Source organism: Eulemur rufifrons, chromosome 21 (genome assembly GCF_041146395.1).
Source record: "Eulemur rufifrons isolate Redbay chromosome 21, OSU_ERuf_1, whole genome shotgun sequence".
Classification (NCBI taxonomy): domain Eukaryota; kingdom Metazoa; phylum Chordata; class Mammalia; order Primates; family Lemuridae; genus Eulemur; species Eulemur rufifrons.
This window is the reverse complement of record NC_091003.1, coordinates 355185-361658: the sequence shown is the minus strand read 5'-3', so window position 1 is coordinate 361658 and position 6474 is coordinate 355185.

Sequence of the window (6474 nt, the reverse complement as noted above, 5' to 3'; positions counted from 1 at the left end):
GGCGGCTAGAGCGGAGCCGGGAGCGACCAGCGAGAGCGGGCGTGCAGGGTCTGGCGGGCGTGCGTGGACTAGAGGCTGCAGGCCTGGACGCCATCTTTGATGCTGGCCGGGAGGACTCGTCTCGTGGGGATTACGGAAGTAGCTGCGGTCGGGGCCATGTTCTGTTGGGGCAAAAGGGAGGAGTAACTTCTGCCCTGGGGTCCGAATAGATTCTTAAAGCCTCGTGACTTTTATTATTTTTATTTGTTTATTTTGTTTTCCGAGACAAGAGTCTCGTTCTTGTCGCCTGGCGTCACCACAGCTCGCTGCAACCTCGGATTCCTGGGCTCAAGCGATCCTCCTGCCTCAGCCTCCCGAGTAGCTGGGACTCCAGGCGCAACAGCGCGCCCGGCTGATTTTTCTATTTTTCCTACAGACGGGTCTCGCTCTTCCCCAGGCGGGTCTGCCTCGTGACTTTTAGATGTTGAAGCGACTGTCCACCTTACCTGTATCGGAGGGCGCTTTTGCAATATCTTTCCATTGTAAACGCACGTTTTCTTTGGAATCTCTCGGCATTCCGGTGTGTGCTCCGAAGAAGGATGCTCCAGCATGCAAGTGAGGAAACCTTAATGCCCACCGGCAGGACACTGAGTCAAGACAGCAAGGCACGTCCATGCAGTGCCATTATGTGTAGTTCAGAAAAACGAAGCTGATGTCTGCACCGACGAAGAGCTCCAAAGTGAAGTTTCAAAAATGTAAAGTAGGCATCCCTTTGTGTTAAACAAACTAGATATACATATACATACGTAAGTATATTTGTATGTATTCTATACTTATGCCTACAAATGTTTATAAAAATATCTCTGGAAGGATACACAGGAAAATCGCAGTGAGTGCCTCTGGCAGAGACTCCCTTTCACAATATACTTGTATCAGTCTGAGTTCCACCAGAAAACCAAAACCAGCAGGACCCATGAATTCCATCAGTGTGGGCCCAGGCGCACTTCATTTACTGTGAAGCGAGTTCCTTGGTCGGAAGCAGTGCTGATCAAGGCCCAGCACTGTGGAAAGCCTGGGATCAACATTCTGTGAGTCTGCAGAGGGCGGTTTTGGCACAAGCCGTATATTCAGGGAAGGCAGATCCATATCCAGAGTGTCTATTCCAGTAGGAACAAGACACTGCCCCTCCCAAAATAGCAGCTTCCAACATAATCAACCTGCCCCTAAGTAGCTGTCTGATCACCCTGGGCAACGGCGTCATATCAGGGACTCAGTGTTGGTCTCAGCTGCTGGCATATTGGGCACTCAGTGGTGGCCGTAGCAGGTCACCCTTGGTGAGTAGAAGCTCACGCAAAACCTCCATCCCTGCCGCCATGGCCACTTTGATCATGAACTTATTGGCAGTGACAGGAGTAGCTAGCTGCTTTTCACTGGTGGTGCATCCCATCCGCCTGATTATTAAAAATCCTCCAGGCCGGGCGCGGTGGCTCACGCCTGTAATCCTAGCACTCTGGGAGGCCAAGGGGGGAGGATCGCTCGAGGTCAGGAGTTCGAGACCAGCCTGAGCAAGAGCGAGACCCTGTCTCTACTAAAAATAGAAAGAAATGATCTGGCCAACTAAAAATATATATATAAAAAATTAGCCGGGCATGGTGGCACGTGCCTGTAGTCCCAGCTACTCGGGAGGCTGAGGCAGGAGGATCGCTTAAGCCCAAGAGTTTGAGGTTGCTGTGAGCTAGGCTGATGCCACGGCACTCACTCTAGCCCGGGCAACAGAGTGAGACTCTGTCTCAAAAAAAAAAAAAAAAAGTTAATGCACATCCTCCCATTCCTTACTGTGAGTCTGAACTTGATCTGGTTTTTGTAAGGATTTTTAATGATAGGATAGTCTTTAAATGGGAAACTCAAGTTATAAATGTCCCTTCACTTGTACATCTCTCTTCCTTTCATCTTACCAATGAATGTAGCTTCTATAGCTACATTCTTTTTCCTGGGCACCTTTAGTGGTTTAAGTATCATTAAATAAATTTGATGTTTCCTGGTTTACTTAATTTTAGCACTCTGGTATGATGTTAAGACTACCTGGATACAATGAGTAATAATTGTGTTCTGAGTTGCAAAAATCCCACAAAGAAAATAAAGAATTATTAGTTAGTATCACTAAAGTCACATATTTGGTCTCAATATAAATCCACTACTCATTAAGGTATCTGAGCTGATATGTCATTGGGGTGTGTGGTGTTGGAAGGAAACTTCGTATAACTTAGTTGAATTTCATTCTTTTGAACTAGTCAAGAGATGTTATAGTGCCTGCTTCTAAGTTGCAGACAGACCTCATGAGGTAAATAAAATTTTCTAAGACAAGGGGAGTGAGAATGGCCTCTCCCTTCACTATACGGCAAATAAATGAGGCCACGGGAGAATCCTGAGGGTGAAAACCATTTTATTCACACACATAACACACTACTATTACAAAGAAACAATTACAGGTAACTCACAATGCTGTATTCCAATTACGCCCACATCCCAAAATATTTATTTCATTTGCTAGTTCATTCCTTAGAGACAGGACCAGAGTAATACACGTTTATTAACACAGACCACAATGTGAATGGAGCCTCCGGGAGTTGTGTGACATGGAAAACCTGTACAAAGATCTCCTTCAAAATGCGGCCTGAAATGCAAATCCAACGGGGAAAAAAGAGACTTCTGTGTAGCCTGATGGCAATTATTTCCCTTCAAATGATGCTTGTGTGTCAGCTGGAGAGAACGATTAGTTGAGAGAGGATAAAGAAAAGTGAAATTCTTAAGGGAGATGTTTAGCAAATGACGGGGGATGCTGCCATCTATACTGGGCCTCTTTAGTTTGCATGTATGTATGCATGTACATATGTATGTATTTTTAGAGACAGGGTCTCACTACGTTGCACAGGCAGTCTCAAACTGCTGGGCTCAAGCGATCCTCCTGCCTCAGCCTCCCGGGTAGCTGGGACTACAGGCACAAAGCACCGCACCCAGCTCAACTTAATTTATTATGCTTCATGAAATCATAAGTGAATCAACTCCAGTTTAATCCTAGAAAAGCTGATTTTCTTTTTGATGGTTTGTGGGATGGGAACTGATGGGAAAGGTGGGAAAGCCTTCTTCAAAGGCTTTGAGGAAGTCCCTATAGTAATGTTGACCACTGAAGTGGAAAATCTTGCCCATAGGTTACAGATTACATGAATTACACATAATAAAGAACAGACTACAAAACAAGGATATTTTAGTTGCACAGCACAACTTTTCAGAGCACGGGGAAGGATGGTACATCATTCTCCCCTTTCTTCACTCAGTAACTGGTTATCTTGTTTCCTGTCCGTACGTAGTTAACCTATATACCAATGTCTTCTGTAGGTTGTACAGCTAACCCAGAGGTAGCGTAAGACTTCATACACATTTTGCTTTCTATCACTGAGGAGTAGTTTAGTGACAACTGCAATCCCATTCACATATGTAGCAGATGGCAACAATCCCCAGAGCCGTTTATATATGCAGCAAAAAAGCAAAAATAACTTTGTCATTTGGTATAATTTCTACTGCACTGTTAAAATACAAAGAGAAGATATTGGTATTCAGTGTGGGAAATCTCGGTAGATGTCATGGTATGCCCTGTGAGGCGTACGCTGATGCTCACAATTTTATTAAATGCTCATCATTTAATGGATGGCACAGAAAACATATGGCACATTCAAAATATTAACTTAAGAACATTTAATAAAGGGGCTGTTTACAGGTATGTCTTCAAATTAAAGCAACCCAACCAGTTATGGGGAAGCTCCCGGAAGTAGCTGAGTCTGAAGAGCCAGCAGAGGGGCTGTGGTTCACTGAAGGCCGGAGAGATCCGCAGCCGCAGACGGGGCTGCCAGAGGGAGGACACAGACTGGCAGGGTCACGGCCCAGCAGGGAGGGGGAGGCGACAGACATTACAACCTCTCTCTCCTCCCACCCCCTGGTACGTCCCATGTTCACACCTGCCTCTGGAAGACAGGCTGGGCATGCGGGGCAGACAAGGGAGGAGAATGGATCTGGAGAAGCAGAGAACAGTCAGCACACGCAGAGCCGCGACACGGACAGCCCCTGCGAGCAGCCGCTGCAGACGCCAATCTCCTGAGCTCTGCAGAAACCAGCTTCTGACCCAGAGGATGCAGTCTGTTCAATTACTTTTAAAGATTTATACTTAAGTTCTATTGCTGTCATACACTACTTCTAAGTATATCATAAGCCCAAAATATGTTATCACGGTTTTGACTTTAAGCAATTAATTCCCTTTAAGATAGTTTAAAATGAGAAAAATATCTTTTATAGTTACCCACATATTCACCACTTCCCGAACTTTATTCCTTTGTATGGATCCAAATTTCCACTTTGTATTATCTTCCTGCTGCCCCCAAACTTCCTTTAATGTTTCCTATAGGCAGGTCCACAGGTGGTAAATCCTCTTTGACTTTTTTTTATCTGAAATAGTCTTTATTTTGCCTTCATTTTGGAAGGATGTTTTTGATGGAAATAGAATTCTAGTTTGAAGGGTTTGTTGTTTTTCTTTCTTTTAGTAAACGTAAAGATGACATTCCATTGTGTTTACCTTGCATAGTACTGACCAGAAGTACACTGCCATTCTTTGTTCCTGTAGATATATTGTTTTTTTCTCCTAGGTGCTTTAAAATTATTCTTTTTATCATTGATTTTCATCAATGTGACTACGATGTGTATTGCTGTGATTTTCCTTATGTTTATTCTGCTTTGTGTTCTTTGAGCTTCTTGAATATGTGGGGTTATTGTTTTCATCATATTTGGAAATTTTACAGCCATTATTTATTCAAATACATTTTTATGCCTCTTCTCTTTCTCTTCAGAATTCCAATTATGCATATATTACACCACTGTAACTGTTTTCCTATTCTGTGTCTTTTTAAAAAGTCTTTTTCCAACAAAATGTGCTATATGTATACCATGGAATACTACTCAGCCATAGAAAAGGATGAATTAATTTGTTTTGCAACAATTTGGATGGAACTGGAGACTATTATCCTAAGTGAAAAATCTAAAGAATGGAAAAACAAACACCGCATGTACTTACTATTAAATTGGAACTAACCAATGAGCACACATGTGTACAGCAAAACTCAGTGGAAATCAAGCGGGGGGAGGAGGGGATAGTTGAAAACCTTCCTGATGGGTACAATGAACACCATTTGGGTGATGGGCACACTTATAGCCCTGACTCCAGCATTACAAAACTGATCCATATAATCAAAAACATTTGTACCTCTATAATATTTTGAAATTTAAAAAGTCTTTTTCCTCTCTGTATATCATTTGGATAGTTTTTTTCTTACTCTTCACGTTCATTTTTTTCCTTCTTCTGTGTCTAATCTGCCCACCCACATTTTTTTAAAAATTGATATTGTTTTTATCCCCAGAAGTTCCATTTGGACCTTTTAAAGTATACCTTATGCCTTAGTTTTCATCAAATTTGTGTTCTTCCTCTACTTTATCATAGCTATGTTAACATTCTTGTCTACTAATTTCATCACCTGTATTTTCTGGGTCTGTTTCTCTTATTTTTATCCTGGTTTTGAGTCATATTTTGTTGTTTCTTTGCATGCCACATGTGTTTTCTGAATGCCAGACATTCTGGGTCCAGAACAGCTTTTAATCTAGGGTGAATTAGCCTCATTACTAAGACAATATGCTTCTAAGTATTCTATCTGATGCCCCACGTGTTACAATTTGTCTCCACTCCGGCCAGTGGGAACATGAACCGTTCCTAGCCCTGTCTGCGCCCCAGCGACTGTTCAGCCTTCTGCTTTCCGGTGCTTCTTTGCCTGGTCTCAGGAAGTTTCCTTTCACACATGTGCAAATGGGGACTCCTTGAAGATTTCTGGAGCCCTGACTCTGGGAAGCTCCCTCCTCTCCACTACCTGCCTTTGCAAATTCTAGTTACTGTGGTTTCCCCAAATGCCAGTCCTGTCTCTTCACTTCAGCAAGGCTGTCTGTTCTCTTCTCTGAATTGTAACTTGGAGACAGTCATTAGGCAGCAGGCTGGGTGATCACAGGACACACCTCACTTTGTCTGTCTATGTTCTGCCAGGGATCACAAACTTGTGCTTGTCGTACATCTGAAAACCGTATTTCATATATATTGTAATTTCTAGTGGTTTAAGGTAGGAGAGTTAATCTGATCCTTGCTACACCACCGCAGCAGAAAGCAGAAGTCTTCACACTTAAGTCAACATACCTACCATTTAAAATTCACTACTATTCGTAATAATTTATATACAGTGAACACAACTTCCTTACAGAATTATTTCAATAGAGTCATGCTTACCAAATTCTTCAAATTATTAGGACTACTCTTCTGTCTGAAATCTCTAACACATAATATTCAGTATTTCCTTTCTGTATGTATTCTCTAGTGTACAATGAGTTATCCTTTTTTGATGAAATCTTTCA